The sequence below is a fragment of the Zingiber officinale genome, chromosome 8A (assembly GCF_018446385.1).
Source record: "Zingiber officinale cultivar Zhangliang chromosome 8A, Zo_v1.1, whole genome shotgun sequence".
Classification (NCBI taxonomy): domain Eukaryota; kingdom Viridiplantae; phylum Streptophyta; class Magnoliopsida; order Zingiberales; family Zingiberaceae; genus Zingiber; species Zingiber officinale.
The window spans coordinates 36,807,289-36,827,672 of NC_056000.1; the positions used below are offsets into that span (position 1 = coordinate 36,807,289).

A 20,384-nucleotide genomic window follows, 5' to 3' on the forward strand; every position below is an offset into this window, starting at 1 on the left:
TTAATTTTATTTACATAATTTAAATTATTATTATTTAAAATAAATAATAACAATAATTTTAAATATATTTATTTGATCAGTGTCATTTATTTAAAATTAAAATATTATTTGTTAATTTTTTATTTAAAATTTAAACTTTTTAATTTTTTTAATAAACCCATGTGCATATATATATATACACGCACCAAGTGAGATTTTTTTAATATAGATAAAATTTTATTTTATTATTTTTTTATAAATAAAAGCTTTGAACGCGTTTAATTGCTTGAACACGTACATAATTCATTTTAATACCAAAACTGTTTTATATAACACCTCATAACTAATACCAACGTAAAGGCTTAGTTAGTGATAAATGATTTAGCTAGCCGCGTGCTTACTTAATTTACAAGATCTGGATCTGGACACAATTCACGATGGGAATGGATCAGCTTTTTCCCACGTGGGACATACACATACAGGAATCTTATCCGTTTACTATTTCTGTCCTTAAATTCAACTAAAAGATAATTCATTCTGATTTTAAAAAACTCCTCTTATTTGTGTTATTTCAAAAGAATACTTAAATTTTTAAAAATATTAAAAATATCCTTGTTACATAATTTAAATTAAACAGCCTGAAGGTACAAAACTCCCGTCCCGTCAGTATGAAATTCAAAACAAAATCCGACTACATCGAGTTTATTATTGTATAGAGCCTTATGTTATAAGGCAATGGGTTGATTAAAGGACTTGAATTTGTAACTACAAGATCAATTTAAATAAAGCGCATACCAATGAAGATTTAGGGATAAATATTATAAGAAATATATTGAACATATACATATTTGTATAAGAACTCACCATGGACACATAACCGAGGTTAGAACATGAGTGAAGTTTATTGGAGTAAAATTGAATCCGTCACCTAGTCCTTCACGACCACACACTTTTTAAAATGAGATAAATCATATAGAATATTTGTTCTAACACAACGGCCCATTATTTAAAGGAGATGGAGCACCAGCAAAATTTATTGAACATTTAGAGAATTGTGGCCTGAGGGATTGAAAGAAACATCAATCTACTTATGTGTATTGCAAGATGATCACTTAGATGGTCATCGGATGCATTTTTCCACCGCTGTTAAAAGGGAGAAAAGTTCATCAACGGATAGATCAACAAATGGATCTTATCGATGGTGCGACTCTCTAATAAATCTTTTGTTAGCCTTCACATATCCAAGTCAGCTGAATCTATATATTGAATCATCCTTCATCCTTCAAAATGATCCAGTCATGTCAAAAACTAATGGATAACCTCAACCATGAAAGAAAAAAAACGACCACCGACAATCATACCATGTAAGTCACGCACAGTTTGTCCCCTCGGATGAATCTAGTGGTTAGCGCATGAAGTGTTGTCATAATGAGGTCTGAGGTTCGAATCTCGACAAAGTCGAGATAAATACCACCCTTATGTGCTAGTCACTATTTCAAAGATCAGTAGCCGCCCATGATTTACCTCCTCCGTGTTTACCTTGAGACGGGTTGACGGGGATGCTGAGGGCGAACGTATTCATCTTTTGCCACAATATAAGTCACGCGCACTTGCATCAAATTCGTATTGGGCAACAGCGAACGATGCGATACCTCTTCTACAATTTTTCCTCAGGAAGGCATGGAAGTAGTTTATAACCAACTTCTTTATCAACCATGATTCCTTTCTTGCCCTGATATCGCCGTGCCCAAGGAGATAACTAAGCCTGATTCTTTCGCCTTGTGTATGAAGGCGAGCTCCCGGTCAAGGTTGAACAAGCTGTGCATCTGGTAGAGCCACATCATGTGGCTCATCGAAAGAAGTACTCACTTTTGAGCTTGCCTCTTCAATGGGGCCATAACCAGCCAAGAGTGGCACGCTGAGAGAGTAAACACTATCATTGGGAGCTACAAGAATGTTTGCGCACAAGCCTGCTTTATCGAGATCTGTCAGACCGTTCCTGGCCTTCTCCACGTATAAACTTCTCCAGGCTTTCAATCAAAATCTGTTCAAACGTTTGATGATTTTCCTTGTGCACATCCTTGTATCCATATCTGCATTGAGCAAATAAAACTGTGATACAAGAATACAATGATGAATTGTGGGGGTACAATTGTTGATCTGGACGCAAAGTACTAAAAGAAAATAAACGATATGGTTAAAATGGGATAAGGCAATAGTAGTCTCAGTACAAAATGGTTAATTTCCATGATGCAACTCAAAATTCAATCGTTGTTTCTTACCGAGCAATGCAACGGAACATGCTATAGCTCTTGGGGCAGACCCGCCTAAATAGGAACCTTTCAGTCTGTGGCACAACAGGAACTGCGACATACTTTATGCATCATCGAGTGGATTGCCAGCAAGGTGGTCAAGAAATGACCAAAGATTGCAGGGACCCCTCTAACCAGCTCGTTATATACTAAGCCAATTCCAGGGGCTCTAATAGTACCCAGGTTGCAACCGAGATCCAACATCAAATCCATTGATAGCTTGTGTTTCACTTCGGTTTCATACTTAAGCTTGCTGCCATAATTCCATATGTATAATATCATAAATAATACGGCTACACTGCCCTAAACCGAAGAGAAGAAAAGCAATTCCAACCCCAGAAAGAAGGTTGAGAAGCATAATACAATCACAATATTGATCTGCCATATCAGAAGCATAATAATAGCTCACTAAGATTGTGGTCATGTTCATTACACCAAGCTCAGCGATGCCTGCAGAATAATACAACATTAGAAACGGCAAGCAAATAAAACAGAAATATCTGGAATGCTGATTGCTAACAGAAGAATAAAATAATATTTGAAATAGAAAGGAGTTAAGAGACATTACAGACTAAAAAATTGGGACACACACACAACTTTGCAAGGCATATTTTATGGTGAAGTTTCACGAATTAAAGTTTCATTATGCATCAGAGAAAAATGTCAATAGAACAATATAGTTAGCTTAGTGTAGGATATCGTATCATTGTTCTGATAGCACAAAACAAGATTGCGAGGTATGATATGCTAGAATATGAGTTGAGATGAATATTATATTACAGGTCATTTGTTATTTGGCCATGTGGATTGTGTATTTTTTCTGAAGTTACATCCAAGTTCCAACAGTAAGTCTGTTTGGAACCACCAGAAATGGCCCTTCGTTCTATCAACTGAGTGCAAACGTACAACCATGCTCCAGTTATCAAACATGTAAGTACACATTATATATATAACTAGCTAGCTAGCTAGATACAGGAGGAAGCAATGCCTTTACAATCTGCAAGTGAATAATTAACTAGTAATATCATATTGTCAATCCAATTGCATAAAAACTTTATCAATGATTTCCATTTTGTTATAGGATTGCAGCATGAAAACCAAGTCAATGAAAAGATCACTTCAAACAAAAAGGCAAAGGGAAAAAAATGAGAACCATATGCATTGCCGATCTCATATATGCTCCCAAAGGTAACAACGAAATGCCACACAGGAGACCAACAAAAACCAGTTTATCACTGGAATCTATATTTGGCCCATGAACTCCCGAGATGTGTGTATGATTTTAAGTCGGGGAAAACAACCAAGAGCTAATGATTGTTTGATGCACAAAAAAGTTGCTGTTGTCATTGTCCGACTTGCAATTAGTGCAGCTATAGTTGCTATAATGCATATAGGCCAAAAAACTTCACCAGCAAATGCATATTGTTAATCTAGTCATGAACTACAATTTATGAAAACATAAAATATAAAGAAACAATATGTAAATAAGTACATGACAACGCAGAGTTTTGGACAAAAAGTGATTTTTCAATGCAAAAGCATATTAGGTATACTGTATTCAGGACAGAAAAAGCTTTAATTTCTCAGACTTTTGTTTGGTCACTATTTTTTTTTATAAATAAAATTTGAGGAAAAGTACATGAATGAAAGTTTTAGACCTCCCCATAACAAGTACTGCTATATTCAGTGTTAAACAAAAAACATTTGGGTAACTATGTTCCGCAACAATCTCCTACTGGTTCTCAAGCAACGTGCCATAGTAAATGCCAAACCAAATTCAAGAAATGGTGGGATCTTGAACTACTTCCCTAAACCCCAGAAATCTTACTAACTTTTGTGGTCCTTATCAAATTGTTGCTGTGAAGATCACCCATGTTGAGGATTTAACTTATTAATCTCTCACAAAGCAGGGAGATTGGAGTCATTGGACTTTGTTAAACATCAATTTGATGGTTAAAGCACTCAACCCACTAGCAAGCTCACATATCAAATCCATCTAGGGTGTAATTAGAGAAGTAAAAAAGAAGTCACAAGAACTATTTTTGTAAAATAACTTTTCCCTTCAACATTACAAAAGAAGTATACATCACCCCCCAACTCTTTCTTTTTTGACTTTTTTCTATAGAGAACTCATAAATGTTTTCATGAATTTCTTCTAGAACATAGTTTTGATGTCATTCTTGGTTTTTTTGGTTTTTTTTTGGTGATTAATTAAAAAAACAAGCAAGATGATTGAAATGGAGGACAACATTGGGTGTTTCATGTAACCATAAAGTACCTCTAAAACTTAAAGGAAAATTCTACAAAACCACAATTAGAACTGCTATGTTATATGGAGTTAAATGTTAGGCTATGACACGAGCACATAAGCAAAATATGAGAGTTGCAGAGATGAGGATTTAAGGTGAATATATGGACATATGAGAATGGACAGAATAAGAAATGAGAGCATTAGAGAGAAAGTCGAAGTTGCATCTATTGAGGGAAAACTCCGTGAGACATGTTTAAGATGATACGGGCATGTACATAGATGACCAATAAATGCTTCAATTAGGCAATGTGAAACTATGACAAACACGTATATCAAACGAGGAAGAGAAATACCAAAAAAGACTTGGTTAGCAACAATAAAATAAGATAAAATTTATTTAAGTATAGATGATGATCTAGTAAGAGATAGAGCTCAATGGTGTAAAAGGATCCATATAGCTGACCCCACCTAGTGGGATAAGGCTTGGTTGTTGTTATTGTTGCTGTTGTAATTCTGTACTTCAATTTTAATTTCAATGTTGTTCTCCAATTTTTTATGTTTGAATATTCCTAAGATCATGCCAATATCTTGACTGGTTGATTTTATTTTCAACACTTTCCAACACTCCCCCTCAAACTAGTTTGAAGATATTTTTCATAGGCAGCTTGTCAATCAAATACTCGAATTGTTTTGATGACAATCCTTTAGTGAGTATCTCTGCAACCTATTCGGTAGTTGAAATGTAGGGCATACAAATCAAACCATTATCAACATGCTTCGTTTTGTCATGAAGAACCGGATTGCGTGCAATGGAGATGGTTGCTTTATTGTCACAATATATTTTCATAGGCAATGAATATGAGACTCCCAATTCTTCCAATAATCTCTTGATCCATATTTGTCTCACAAACACCAAGAGCAAGAGCACGAAACTTAGCCTTGACACTACTTCTAGCCACGACAGGTTGTTTCTTGCTACGCCATGTAACCAAATTACCCCCAACAAATGTACAATAGCCGGAAGTTGATTTCAATCAGTGACCCTTCCAGCTCAGTCTGCATCGATGTAAGCTTCGACTTGAAGATGTCCATGTTTTCTAAACAATAGACCTTTTCCTAGAGTTCCCTTCAAATACCTTAAAATTCTATAAGCTACATCGAAGTGGGTTGGACCTGGAGAGTGCATAAACTGACTTACAAAGCTAACTGCAAAAACTATATCAGGGTGAGTATGCGAAAGGTAGATAAGCCTCCCAACTAGCCGTTGGTACTGATCTCTTCTACAAACTTCTTTAGGTTTGGCTAGTTGGAGCTTAATATTAGATTCCATGGGTGTCTCAACTGCCCTGCAACCTAGTGGACCTGTTTCCTTGAGAAGGTCTAGAACATATTTCCTTTGTGTAACAAATATACCCTCTTTGGATCATACGAACTACATACCAAGGGAGTATTTAAATACTCCTAGTTCCTTGATCTCGAATTAATTGGCAAGCACTTCTTTCAATCTTCTAAGTTCAACATGATCATCTCCAGTTAAGATTATGTCATCCACATAGACGATCAGGATGGTAATCTTCCCTTCTTTAGAGTCTGAAAAATATGATGTGATCCACTTCACTTTAGCAATACCCTTGACTTTTAACAGCCTTCCTAAATCGCTCAAACCAAGCTTTTGATGACTGCTTAAGTCCATAAAGAGATTTCTTTAAGCAGCATACTCTATCTCTGCCATATTTTTCCTTGAATCCCAGCAACTCCATGAACACTTCCTCTTCTAAGTTTCCATTTAAGAAGACATTATTCACATCTAATTGGTATAAAGGTCAATCAAAATGTACTGCCAAAGAGATAAGAACTCGGATTGAATTTATTTTTGCAACTGGCGCAAAAGTTTCCAGATAATCGACTCCATGTGTCTGTGTAAATCCCTTAGCTATGAGTCTAGCTTTGTACCTTTCTACACTACCATCAGCTTTGCACTTAAGGGTAAACATCCATTTGCAGCCCACTATTTTCTTTCCAATTAGTAAGTCAACAACCTCCCAAGTGTCATTTCTTCGAAGAGTATTCATCTCTTCTAGAACTGTTAACTTCTAATCCGGGTGATCTAGAGCTTCCTGGATGTTTTTTGGCACAAATAGGTGAGTAATATTTAAGACAAAGGCCCTATACTTGTTGGAAAGCTTATGATACGACAAATATTTGGCATTAGGATGATTAGTACAGGTTCGAACACCTTTCCTAATGGTAATAGGTATATTATTGTCAACACAAAACATGGTTGCTGGAGCAGAAGAATTACCTATAGAATTTTGAGTGTTCAATTCACCCGACTCCGAAAGTGATGATTGAACTTGCACATAGATAGTTGAATGATCCTCACCCTTTTGACGAAAACGTTTCCCGCTAAAAACACGAAACTCAGGCAAATGATTAGGAATCTTTGGTAGTATTTCTCCTCCTGTCTATAAACCACCTACACTTGGCACCAATAAACTAAGGTTTTCTTTATTTTTCATTAGTTAAAACTCGTGGCTCTTGGTCTATTTCAGAATTTTGGTTGAATTCTGGAAAAAACACATTTGGCATAGGTACAGATGTGCGCTAAAATTGATCTTCACTCTTTTCTATCTCCCCTGAAAGATCATTTCTTTTTTCCAAAAAATGACATCCATACTAACTAAATTTTTTTGTCTTTGGATTCAAACATTTGTTTTCTTTTTTATTAGAAGCATAGCCAAGAAAAATGCACTTTTCAGCCCTAGGATCGAACTTTGAACGCAAGTGATTTGTATATGGACAAAAATAGTACAACCAAATACCTTTAATGCTAAATTATAAACGATTCTATTTTCAGAAAAAATATTTTTCAAACTCTGCAGAGGTGTTATATAATTTAAGATACGTGTTGGCATCCTGATAACTTGTTGTTAGAACTGCATCCCCCATAAATATTTTAAAACATCAATAGAGAACATTAGTGCTCAAGCAACTTCAAGTAAATGTAGGTTTTTTCTTTCAGCTAGTTCATTTTGTTGAGGAGTAACACGACAAATGAATTGGTGTTCAATGCTTTCCCTTTTAAAAAGGTCCCCAAACATTCGTTGAAGTATTCAGTACCATTATCAGTTTAAAGAATGCTTATTTTGGTTTGAATTTTCAACCATAGTGTGCAAATCTTTAAATAATTTTTCAACTTTAGATTTTTCACTCATCAAATAAATCCAACAAAGTCAAGTATAATCGTTAATAAAAGTAACAAACTATTTTTTATTCCAGATGATGTAGCAATTTTTGAGGGACCTCAAACATCACTGTGAATCAAATAAAATGGTCTTGATGCACGATAAGGCCTTGATTTATATGAAACTCGATGACTTTTTGATAAATGACAAAGATCACAATGAAAGAAAGTGCAATCCAATTTCATAAATAAATTAGGAAACAAATGTTTTAAATATGGAAAACTAGGATGTCCTAGTCTATAATGCCAAAGCATAATTTTTTCACAAACAAAGGTAGAATTAGAACTACCACTTAAGTCATGAGCTTGTTTGTTGCATGAAGAGTTGGCATCGAAATAGTAGAGGTCTCGTAATATCCTAGCACTGCCAATCATCATCCCAAATAGATTGCCAGAAAGTTTAGGAACATGAAGGACGAAATTCAATTCAATTTTTTCTGAAATTTGACTGAACCTGTCCCTGAAATAGGTGAAAAACTTCCTTCTGCAATTCTAACTTTTCTATGGCCAGAGCAAGGAAAATAAGACTCGAATAAATGGGATGGATTTGTCATATGATCTAATGCACCCGAATCAATGATCCAATGTGTGAAATTGAAGCCGTTGGATAGGGCTTTGGAAGTATTACTTGGTTGTGCAAGAGAACCACTAGGAATACCAAATGTCGGATTAGATTTAAGCAACTTCAAGAGTTGATCTACCTGCTCTTTGGTGAAGAAATTGGCCTCGACTTCATTTGCTAAAGCAGTCCAGAGCTGTTTTTGTCACCAGGTTTGCTGCCCTTTAAATTTGCTGATTTCCCATGAAGTTCAAGGAAGTATCTCGAGTATGGCATGGTTCGAGTATGGCATGGTTTATTGCAGTAACCACACCAAACTCGAGGTTTTCCTCCATATTTCCACTGATTACTGTTTGACCAAGTAGCGTTAGCATTAGCACCAGTTAATTCCGAGCTTTCAAGGGATCCACCAGTACCCTTTTTGCCCAACATGACATTTCGACGACTTTCCTCATGTCGTACTTCAGAAAATACCTCTCCAATGGATAAAAGGGGTTGTCTGCCAATTATTCTACTCCTTCATCAAATTCAACATTTAATCTTGCCAAAAATTTATAAATCCTATTATTATCAACCATCTTTCGATGATGAATGTAATCTTCAATACTTTTCCATTTATAATCATCAATAAACAGATCCAAATCCTGCCATAGGCCTTTCAGGATATTGACGTATCTCGTCACACTATCTCCCCCTTGCCAAATCTCTCCAAGACGCAACTGCAACTTATAAACTTGTGACTGGTTGCCAAGATCAGAATACAGCTAACAAATATTATCCCAAAGTTCTTTGGAAGTGGGGTAACCAATGTTTTAAATCGCGTAGCATTGGTTCATAGTGTTTTTGTCTTGTCATCGCGTAGCGTAAATAGCGAAGCATATAGGGCAAGCTTTTCGTGCATGTCAATTTTTAAATTTTAAAAATAAAATATACTTATATAAGTAAAATAAAAATAACATAACCAAAAATTAATCATAATAATTCATTACATGCTAAAATAATAAAATATCTAAGAACAACAATTTAAAAAGTCTTATAACCAAAACAACAATTTAAAAAGTCATATAATTGAAACATCATAACCTAAAAACAATCAGTATCATCCAACTCTATATCACTATCATTATCAATAGTGTCTATGGTTGGAAAATTTCCACTATCAAAAGTTGTTGGAGTTACTCCACCATAATTTTCAACATTAAGATGATTATCTTCCTCATCAACAAGACTCAACCTTGCTTGTTTGCCTTGGCTTCCACCGATTATATAATAGACACGACATTTAAGAATCAATTATAAGTGAAGTAGATATAAGTAAATAATTTGCATATGCTTACTTGAATTTTCAACAACTTTTTTATTTGAATTCGTAGGAGGAACTTCAACTATATTCTCAACATCTTCAACTCGCTTACTGAGTCAAAAAGACTTTCAAAGATAGCCGACGACACACTCACAATAGGATCACTTTCAAATAATTCATCATCTTCAACCCATTTAGTAGTTACGGGGAGGACAGGACCTTCTTTCTCAGTTATCCAGCCATCTTCCGAGTCAATTTCATTAACTACAATGGGATTCATCTTGTCTCTCCTCCTAATGCTTCTCTCTCAAAGCTTGAAGTTATATTTCACAAACACCAACGTATTTAACTTCGCATGTTCAAGTCTTCTCTTTTTTGTATGAATCTAATATTGCAAAGAAGAAAACCCATATAAAAAATTAAACAATGATATGAAAATTATAAAATAATTATAATTCAAGTAGAGTTAGAATATTCACCGATTCAAAAATGTTCCAATTTCTTTCACATCCCGAAGCATTACAAGTGAGACAAAGCACTCGAAATTGCAAATGTAGTAAACTTGGGTGTCTTACTTCCAAAACATTCCCACCACGAGGCTAATAACATAAAGAAAATGAAAATTACAAGAATGTATATATAATTTTAAAATATGAATGCTAGTATAAAAGGTTAAAAACTGAAAAGAGTATGTAAAGAAGTAATTAATTTTACCCAAAGTCTGCAACATTCTTCCTCATTTTGCTATTGGAGTTCCAAATTCTCCTTCAACTTTGTTATACAAGTTTAATTGGATGTCAACTTTAAGACAATCATTGGAAGACAACATCTTATCCATGCAAGCATACAATCCATCTCTAACTTCATCACAATCAGAAAGTCTTTCTTCATAATGCAATTGCGGGTTCAAATAGTACTCGGCCGCATGTAGAGGATGATGAAGCTGTGGAGTCCATCGTGAATTAATTTTTTTCCAAATGGGCTTGTATTTTCTGTCAACTCCCTCACAATTAAATTTTATTGTCTCTTTTGCCTTATCCATAAGTTCATAAATATATTCCATGGCCAACACACTTACAAGAGGAACAACACTCTTAACACAAAATGCAACATGTGGCTAAAGGTTGGGATTATTAACAACAATTCTCTTCACGACCTTTCCTGAGTTGTTTGAGATAGTGGTGAACTAATCCATTCTTCGAAAGCAAACATGTGTTCAAGTGGTTTTTTAACCTTATACATACTCTGAAGAGTGAGAAATGATAATAGCAGGACGGAGAATTTCTTTACCATTTGTATATTTTCTCATCAAAGAAAGTATAGTCTCATGACCATAAAGGAACTTCACAACCATCTTAACATGCTCCAATGTCAGAAAAAATCTTCAACTTTGCGATATCCTCCAACATTAGATCAATGCAATGTGCTACACAAGGTGTCCACCAAATTCTGTGTCTAGTCTCCATAATTTTTTTCCCCACTTTAATGCAATTCGAAGCATTATCCGTGACAATTTGAATCACATTTTCCACTCCCACCTCATCAACAATATCATCAAGATACTAAAGATCAATTCTCCATTTTTAATAGAAGTTGATGCATCAATAGATTTCAAAAAGAAAGTGCCCGGCAGAACTATTTACCAAAAAATTGATCAAACTTCTACTCTTCCCATCCGTCCAACTATCGGACATAATAGTGCATCAATATTTTTTTCATGCATTTTTATGCTCCTCATATATTAGGTTGAATCACCAACCTTAGCCTTAAGTATCCAAGTTCTTAACTCATGCATTGAAGGAGGCTTGAACCCTCTTCCGTATTCCGCAATACCCTCAACCATAGGCAACCAATAAGGATCATTCACAACATTAAACGGAAGTGCGGTAGAGTAAATAAAATGACCAACTCTACGCTTCACATCAACAAACAAATCTTTTTTGTATGTTGATTAAGGGTTGTTTGTCTAGGTTCCAAACTAACAAACCTATAAAGAGTACCTTTACCTTTTGATTCACCACTATCAGAAAATCCAATTGAATTTCCCCCTTCACTTCCAAGTCTAACTTTTAATGATAGTGTATTCATACTCTAGGGACCCTCACCAATCTCTCGTAACAATTTGGTTTATTTGCTTTTAGATGTTCTAATTTTGTCAAGTGATTCTCTAATTTCTTGCTTAATATCATCCGAAACACAAACACAAGGTGCAACCCGTTTATGAGTTTGAGCTAAATGTTCCTTTAAGCAAGTAATCCCTTCATTCAATATATGGTGACAAAATTTGCACCAAACATATTTTCACCCCTCCTTTTAATACAATACTTCCAACCAATATCTTTTTTATCTTTTTTTTGACAAATTTGTAGATATTGCAAATTCCAAATATACAATCAAAATCCTAGAAAAACAAAAGAAAAAAATCAGAACAATTAATTAATTAATTGACACTGTTTGATTATAAAAATTTAAAGCGAAAGAAAAACGAAAAGGCATGATTGATTATACAGTGCAAGTGAAAGAAAAAAACTTCTGAGTGTTGATTATAAAAACTTCACCGAACAAATCAATCAAACAAAAACCAATCGAAGAAAACGAAAAGGAAGGAGAAAACCTCACCTCTAGTCGTCGTCCCTCACCGCTCATCCCTCGCTGCTCTCGCCCCTCGTTGTTCCTCACCTCTCGCCGTCCCTCGTCGCTCGCAGCCCGTCGCCTCTGCCTTTGCCCTAGTTGCTCGAAGCTTGGGACTTAGCGGCCTAAGCTATCGCACGTTATGAGCCGCTAAGTAAGATAGCATACGCTATCGACGCTATTGTCCCGAATAGCATGGGCTATTTGGGACAATCACTAATCAGCGAACACTATGTAGCATTCGCTGATCGTAGCGCACGATAGTGTCCTGCATAGCACGCTATTCACTGCTATTTAAAACATTGGGGGTAACACATATAGTTGGCACTAATGTCTTCTTCCATAGAATTGACCAACCAAGCCATTACTATGGAATTCTCTGCATCCCAAGTTGTAAAGGTTGGATCTATTTTTGCAGGTGCTTTGGTTTCATTGGTGAGATATCCGATCTTTCTCCTCCCTCGGTTGTACATCCTAATTGATTGAGACCACCTCAAAAAATTACCTTCATTGTGTCGAATTGTGGTGATTTGAACATGATGAAACTCAACATGAGAATTCTTGGTTTCAGTGGTTTTAAAAGTCACAATAGGAGAGGAATCGAGAACTTCAAACATGGTGAAAGAAAGAAAATATGTCGGCTCTAGGGTTTAAAAAAAAAGATGAGAAGTAGCTCTAATACCAAAAAGATTGATGTATTTTTACATGCCCTGTATTTAAAGATATACAAAGGAACTAAAAAAGGAAATAGCTAATTACAATTAATTAACTTTGCTAAAAGCTACATATTGAATATTCCTAAGATCGTACCAATATCTTGACTGATTAATTTTATTTTCAGTACTTTCCAACAATTTCTCCACTTGGAAAATTTTTCACAAATAGCGTGTGATCAACTTGAGCCTGGAAGTAGCTATCTCTTTTAAGAACTTTAGAAAATCTGTCAAACCAAGCTCTAAGGTGATTGTTTGAGCCCATACAAGGCTCTCCTTAGTTTGCAAAAAAAAAAATTTGTAGTATCTATCTCAAAACATCCATGTAAACTTCTATCACACGATCTCCATTAAGAAAGCCATTCTTCACATCTAGCAGAATCAAGGGGCAATCTAAGTTAGCAACTATAGACAGTAATATCCGAATGGTATTGAGTTTTGCAACCAGTGCAAAGGTCTCTTGATAGTCAATCCCATAGGACTAGGTGTAACCTTTTGCCATTAGTCAAGCCTTGTATCTATTTATGCTTCCATCTGAGTTCTGCTTGATTGAAAAAATCCACTTACATCCCACAGTCCTTTTTCCTTAAGGTAGCTTAGATAGTGTCCAAGCCTCATTCTTTTCCAGGACTATGTATTCCTCTAGGATTGTCTTGTGCCATTCATGAACTTTTAGAGCTTCATACACAAAACTAGGAATACTGATCTTATCAAGTGATGTCACAATTGCTTGGTACCATGAAGATAAACGTGAGTAGGACATATAGTTGTGCATTGAATGAAGAGTACAAGATCTAGTACTTTTCTGTGTGCAATAAGCTGGTCCAATGTGAAATCTGTCCGTAGAATTAGTCCTATTAGATACTGCTACTTTTCAGGTTCAACTTGGCCTCGAGTTGACTCATGATATGACTGAATTTCGTGAAAAGACGCAAGATGTTTTCTCCGTACATAGACTTTCACTGTGTCATGGAAAGGTGGGGTTTTCTGTTGTGGTTCTGAGATAGGTGGGACATGTGATTGTAATGATGATGGAGAGAAAGGAGTGGATGGGGATGATGGAGTTGATGGAGGATGGGTGATGATGGTAAGATTGAGGAAGGGCTCTGTTCAAAAAGGGACTCCCAATCCCAATCATAATGCTGCAATTTAATTTTGTTCTCCCCCTAAATTGTGGTATTGGAGTAGTATGGAATGTGTTCAAAAACATGTGACATCCATAGAGTGATAAAATTTTTGGGTGATTCGAGAGAAGCACTTATAACCCTTTTTGTTGGCTGAATATCCCAAGAAAATGCACTTAGGTGCGCATGAATCAAACTTTCCCTGATATTGAATGTGGATGTGGACAAATGCAATACATCCAACAAGTTTCAGAGGGATGCTGGAGACAAGTCTGAGTGTAAGATACATATTTTGTAGAAAATGAAATGGAGTGTTGAATTTAAGAACCCAAGAAGGGAGACAATTAATAAGATAGGTAGATGTTAGGACTACTTCCCCTAAAATTTGGTTGGAACGTGAGCTTGGAAGAGTAAGGAATGGACTACCTCAAATATATGACGATTTTTCCGTTCAGCTACATCATTTTGGTGGGGTGTATCAATAGTCAACACATGAACTTTGTTCGACTATGCCATTGGATTGGAGATAGGAGCTAAGGCTGGAATTAAAGAAGTCTTCAGCATTATCTGTTTTGAGAATTTGTATGTCAGCCTAGGTCTTGATCATGACATGAAAATTCTGAACGATTTGTGTGGTCCCAAATTTTTCTTTCATAAGAAAAGTCCAACACAATCTGGTGTGATCATCAACAAAAAGTAAGAACCATCTAGAGCTAATAAGACTTGGATTTTTGAATGGTCCCCAAATGTGTTGATGAATAAGAGAGAAAGGTTGTGCTGGTTAATATTGACGAGGTGCGCAAGTGTCTGGTATGTTTAGCATAATGACATACATCACATTGCAAGAAATCAGGACTTTTATTGATAAATAATGAAGGAAAAAAAATGTTTTAAGTACATGAAATTTGGATGTCCTAATCGATAGTGTCACATCATAATTTCACTTTCATTATTGGATAGACTACTAGACCTAAAACTATGGATTGGCTGGCAGTTGAGCTCAGACTGGCTAGATATAGGAGAGGATTCAAGAAGGCCTACATAAAGTTTAGCACAAGCAATCATCTTCCCAGTGCTCAAGTCTTGAAAAACACAACAATCACCAAAGAACTTAGTTTCACAATTAAGGTCTCAGTTGAGCCTACCAACCGACATAATATTACAAGCAAGTCCAGGCACAAAAAGCATAGAATTGAGATTGACATTGCTTGAAGTTTTAACTATTCCCGCTCCAGCCACTTTGGTATAGGTGTCATTTGCTATACGCACCATTAGATGTTTGTCACATAATGTAAATGTTGAAAATAACATTCTGTCACCTATCATATGTTCAGATGCTCCTAAATCGATAATCAAAGAAAAGGACTTGCTTGTGTGCATTGTCATGGGATTGCTCATCAACGAGTTGGAATTTAAACTCTTAGACAAATTGGAAATAACTTTTGGAGCATATCTAGCTGCTCTTTGGAGAAAGGAGAACTCACAAATTTTGAATTTTCAACAGACACTTGATGTGCTTCTCAGCTAGGAGGCTTCTAATTGATCGATTTTCCATGGAGTTGCAAGCATTGTTCTTTGAGATGGTCGGGCTTTCGGTAGTGATTGCATCAAGGCTTGTTCTTCCATGGTCAACTGTCATATGCATTTCAAGGCTCACCAACGTTGTGGTTTGTAGTGATGGGAAAGAGACTGCCTTCTGGAGAAGAAGGCATGACGTGGGACATGCTAGAGGAAGTTCTTACCGTGTCTCGAACTGAAAAATCAGAGTCAGCCATAATCCTGTCATGCCTGAAAGTCGGCTTTGTTTGTTGTCGGTGACGTCGGAATGGAGGTCAACGTTGCTACTGCCGGAAGAATTTGTCTTGCGGCTAGAGGAAGAACCAGCTGCTAGGGTTTCTGCGGCTAGGGTTTTTGCGGCTAGGGTTTCGGCTCTGATACTATATAGTTTGACCGGGAAAAATAATCTCTTTCATAGGATATCCTCCTTATATACAAAATAAATCCCTTGAAATTTGGGATATGATTGTATGAGCTAATTACAATCCATCTAGGAAATAGATTGCAAAATAAATTCCTACAAAATAGGGATAAAATAACAAGTTGCCTAGTTTGAATTTTAACAAAATCACTTTACAATTTAGAGGAAGAATTTGAGATATGACAATAAGGAAATAACACAAATACAAGAAATAGATTGATCTAGCTTACGCGGGATGGATGAAAAGAAGACCCACTCATTTTGAGTTAAATTTTCCAAAAGCGATGCACCCTGACCAAGGTATCCCAAGAGAAGGCATGGTAGGACGAGAAATACAAAAGTGAACTGCAATTAGGAGCCAAAGTCTTAGAGCATGTAGACATGGAAATTTCAACTTTTAACAATAGTAAAAGGCAACAAAATATGGGAGCAAAAATAATTCACTTTCTTAGTGCTTTACCTGGACAGATCTAATCGAGAAATAGCAAAGGTCAGCAAACATTGCCTCAGAACCTGAAAATGCAATGTCAATCACTCTGTGGAGCTGGTACCAAAAGTAGTTTGAAAGGCACACAAATATTATGGTGAAGAAAATTTGTAATTCTATTTATCCATTACTTAATCTTCATAATATCCCACCTGTTGGAGTGTGCTAAAAAGATTCAACAGATGTGCCATGTCAGTTACTATTTCATACAATATGAATATCAGACTAGGTCCTTAAGACTCTATCAACAAACAAGAAATGGCAATCTTACCAAATATAGATCCATCCTCTTTCATAACAATTTCTTATTATTCTGGGATTTTAGCTTAGGTTCACTTCCATTGTGTGTTGAATGCTACACAAAGTTTCTTTCATTTTTCTCATGGTGTGGACGATTCTATGCTGATTCTTTGAAAATTTAATGTATTACAAGCTCTCCTCATTTGTAATAATTCAATATATTACAAAGGAATGGCATTGGTCGTGATGGAGATGAACTGGTAGTAGTCACTGATAGCCACTTGCCACATGGACAGAAATATATTAGCATTATACAATTGATTATGACAAGTAATGCAACTTCTCCCTAGGTGTAGTGACAATGCGATGATACTCTTAAGTAATTGCACATATCAAGAACAGTTTATGGTCAGGAGTCCATCAAAACAGTGATAATTTGTCTGAATGTGGCAACTGGTAATCAGATCAAGACAAAATCATAATTATCAAAGGAACCGGAAAACTTAAGCATTTGACTGCTTAAAACGTAAATCAGTTTCACCCAACAAAGATCAAACGTCTTTGCATGGATGACAAATTCAACTATACAGGTAAAACAAAAAGTGGCCACACATATTTTGGATCCTGAGGTTACCAGTTATTACACTTTAGAAAAAAATGTTTGTGAAAGGATACAGCATAATGGATACGTGAATAAGTATTAGCAATTGGTCATTAAACTCTGACAGATGAAATGTTGAACTAATAATTTGATACTTTTTTGGTCTAATATAGGTTTACTTTGATATGAAAAATTACACAAGTACACAACACATGTGATAAGTACGATAAACACGATAAAGATTGACTTCTAAACATTTGTTATACCAAAAAGAAGTAAGCATGTTTTCAAGATGTAATTGGATGAAAAAAATTGTAATTCTAATAACCGAATAAAAGAACACCAATTTCAATGTTTCTTTGGAGGAAATTATCAATAATAATGCTTCTTACCTGTTACACAAAGAAGACAACCCCCCAAAGACAACCATGCTTCAGTTGGATTTCTTTTATAGTAGTTGTATATATAAAGAGGATTAAATGTTCTAAGAACAAATGTTCCATACTTTAAAAGTTATAAATTCCAATGCCTCCAAGTGAGCAAAACCATTTGAATAATGCTGGACCCACAGCAAACCCAACTTTGCTTGTTCTAGATCTCTGAACACTGAACAAGATCTTAAGAGATGCAATTGAGATCATCATCACTTCTTCTGTGAGCATAATAAAGTTAAAAGATTAAGTATTACAAGTAATAATAACAAAAATTTAAGTAGACAATGCAGTAGAAATTAAATAAAAGGAAAAAAACACATTGTATTCAAGAAAACAATTCAGATAGGCTTATTTCACCTAAGAATTTTCATCTTTCATGCACCAATTTTTTAAGAAAAAAACAGTGTCAAAAGAGACTGATACATGAGTTAGTTGTTATGACATTCTTTACTTGGTTATGGCAGGTTAAGGATACAAATTGGACTGTCCAACCGTCTGGCTGGCCATATCTAACAAAGAAAAATTTGAACTTATAGACCACACCACAAGTTCATAACTCATGATAGAAAATTATATATACAGTGAGAGAAAGATAAATATATATCTCAAACAAGATATCATGCAAGTTTCAACACCAGATGTCCATTAGAGCAAATAGAACTCACATCTCATCATTTAACAAGCCAAAACTCTCAGAATAGATGTGACCATCAGGATAATAGCAAGATGCCAGTAGATTACCTTGCTCAACGCTAGATATTCCAACTTTCAACCCATTGAAAGCTGACATCACTGTAAAATATATATAAAAAAAGATTATTGTAAAACAAATGAGTGATGGAAAGTACTTAAAGTTACTAGTCATGCGAAGTAATTCCTGATCCATTCTTATAAATTATATGGAATGGTTTCAAGGAAAATAATCACAACCTGACATTGCTGGGGTGACAACACCATCAGCAATCATCATAGAAGTACCAAACAGAACCAAAACTAACAGCAGCTTTTTTAACATTATTGACTTTTCAAGATGCTCCTTGATTTTCAAAGATCTTTCTAGCTCTGGTGATGGCACCTTTAGCCTGAAACTTGATATATGAACATCAGAAGGCAATTGATTTGGAAGAAGACTAGCCTTCACACTCCTGCAAATCAAAGAATATAATGCAAATGTTCCTCCTGCAAAAGGACCAGCATAATGAGAAGGCACTCAAATAATATACAATGAAAGACATTGACAAACCAAGCATATATAACACTTTGCATACCTTCACCATCATCATTAGCCCAAAGGACAACTAAGATATATTTCACAAGCGACACCAAGATCAAAGTATATAAAACAAGAGGGAGTGCTCCTAGAGCATCTTCCTTCTGAACAAGAGGATACTTATTGAACATGACATCAAAAGTGTACAATGGGCTTGTCCCGACATCCCCAAATACAACTCCAAGTGTCTGAAGAGCAAGCACTATGTGTCTTCCCAGACTAGCATCCTATTCAATAGAGAACAACACATTTAGAAAGCCATTATGTTCAAAAAAAAAATACACAGTCCAAAAAGGGGTTCTTTTTCTAATATAACCCCATGATTCCATACATCAATTGCTTGGTTAGTCAGAGAATCTACTTTAAATCCATATACGATTTTGGCAATAAAAAGTTTCAATATCGACATCAACGATACTCAGCACTCACCTGTAGGATATTTACCAAGCAAGTCAGAGTGATAACTTAGAGAAAGATAGCATTTTGGACACCAGTACGCACCTCAAAGTTATGTCTATGAACTCCGTGGATCTCGAGAGCTTCAACGTCGAAGCAATCGATCCGGGGGCCGGTTCGGATCAGACTCTGTTCCACATTGTCCTCGTTCTCATCCGACTCGAAGCTCATTCTGTGCGACGAATCGTCATCTCCCTCGTTCGAGTCGTCCTCCTCGACGCAGGCGACCAAACGCGATTCGGTGGAGTCTATCTTGCTCAGGTACCCCTTGCCCGTTCCCTCCCTCCGCCATCGACTTCCTCACCAGCGAACCGAAACAACGGCCAAGGCCGATTCCTAATTCATTGCAAATCCTAGAAAGGTCGTCAAGAGCCGATCAGAGCAGATCGAGCGACGGCGCATAGGAAGAAGAGATCAGAAATCGAAAAGCGAGAGTGAGGGGGAGAGCAAAGAGTTCGAGACACCGAGAGGTCGGAAATTTTCCATTTTTACCACCGGATATTATAAAGGAAAATGATATCCTCGGAAAAAAAAATTAAGGATAGACATATAAAATGATAGGATCGAAAAAAATAAAATGGTGGGTTATAACTTTTAGTTCAGATCCTCAGTCCTCATTTCTCTTTATCCCCATGTTTCATTATCGATCGAATAGATCAGATTAAATTTCAAGGCATCATGGTATCTTTAAAATATATGCAGTATCCTCGTGATATGTAAAGCATCCTTCAGATTTAATCTAATCGGTCTGATCGACAATGGGGCATAGAGACAAAGAAAAATAAGGATAAAAGATCTGAAC

The 20,384-nt window shown here is 35.9% G+C and overlaps 1 pseudogene; it reads right to left on the minus strand.

Annotated features, from left to right (window-relative positions):
- Nucleotides 1-929: 929 nt before the first annotated feature.
- LOC122008488 lies at nucleotides 930-20,049 on the minus strand (annotated as a pseudogene).
- Between the last annotated feature and the right edge of the window lie 335 nt (nucleotides 20,050-20,384).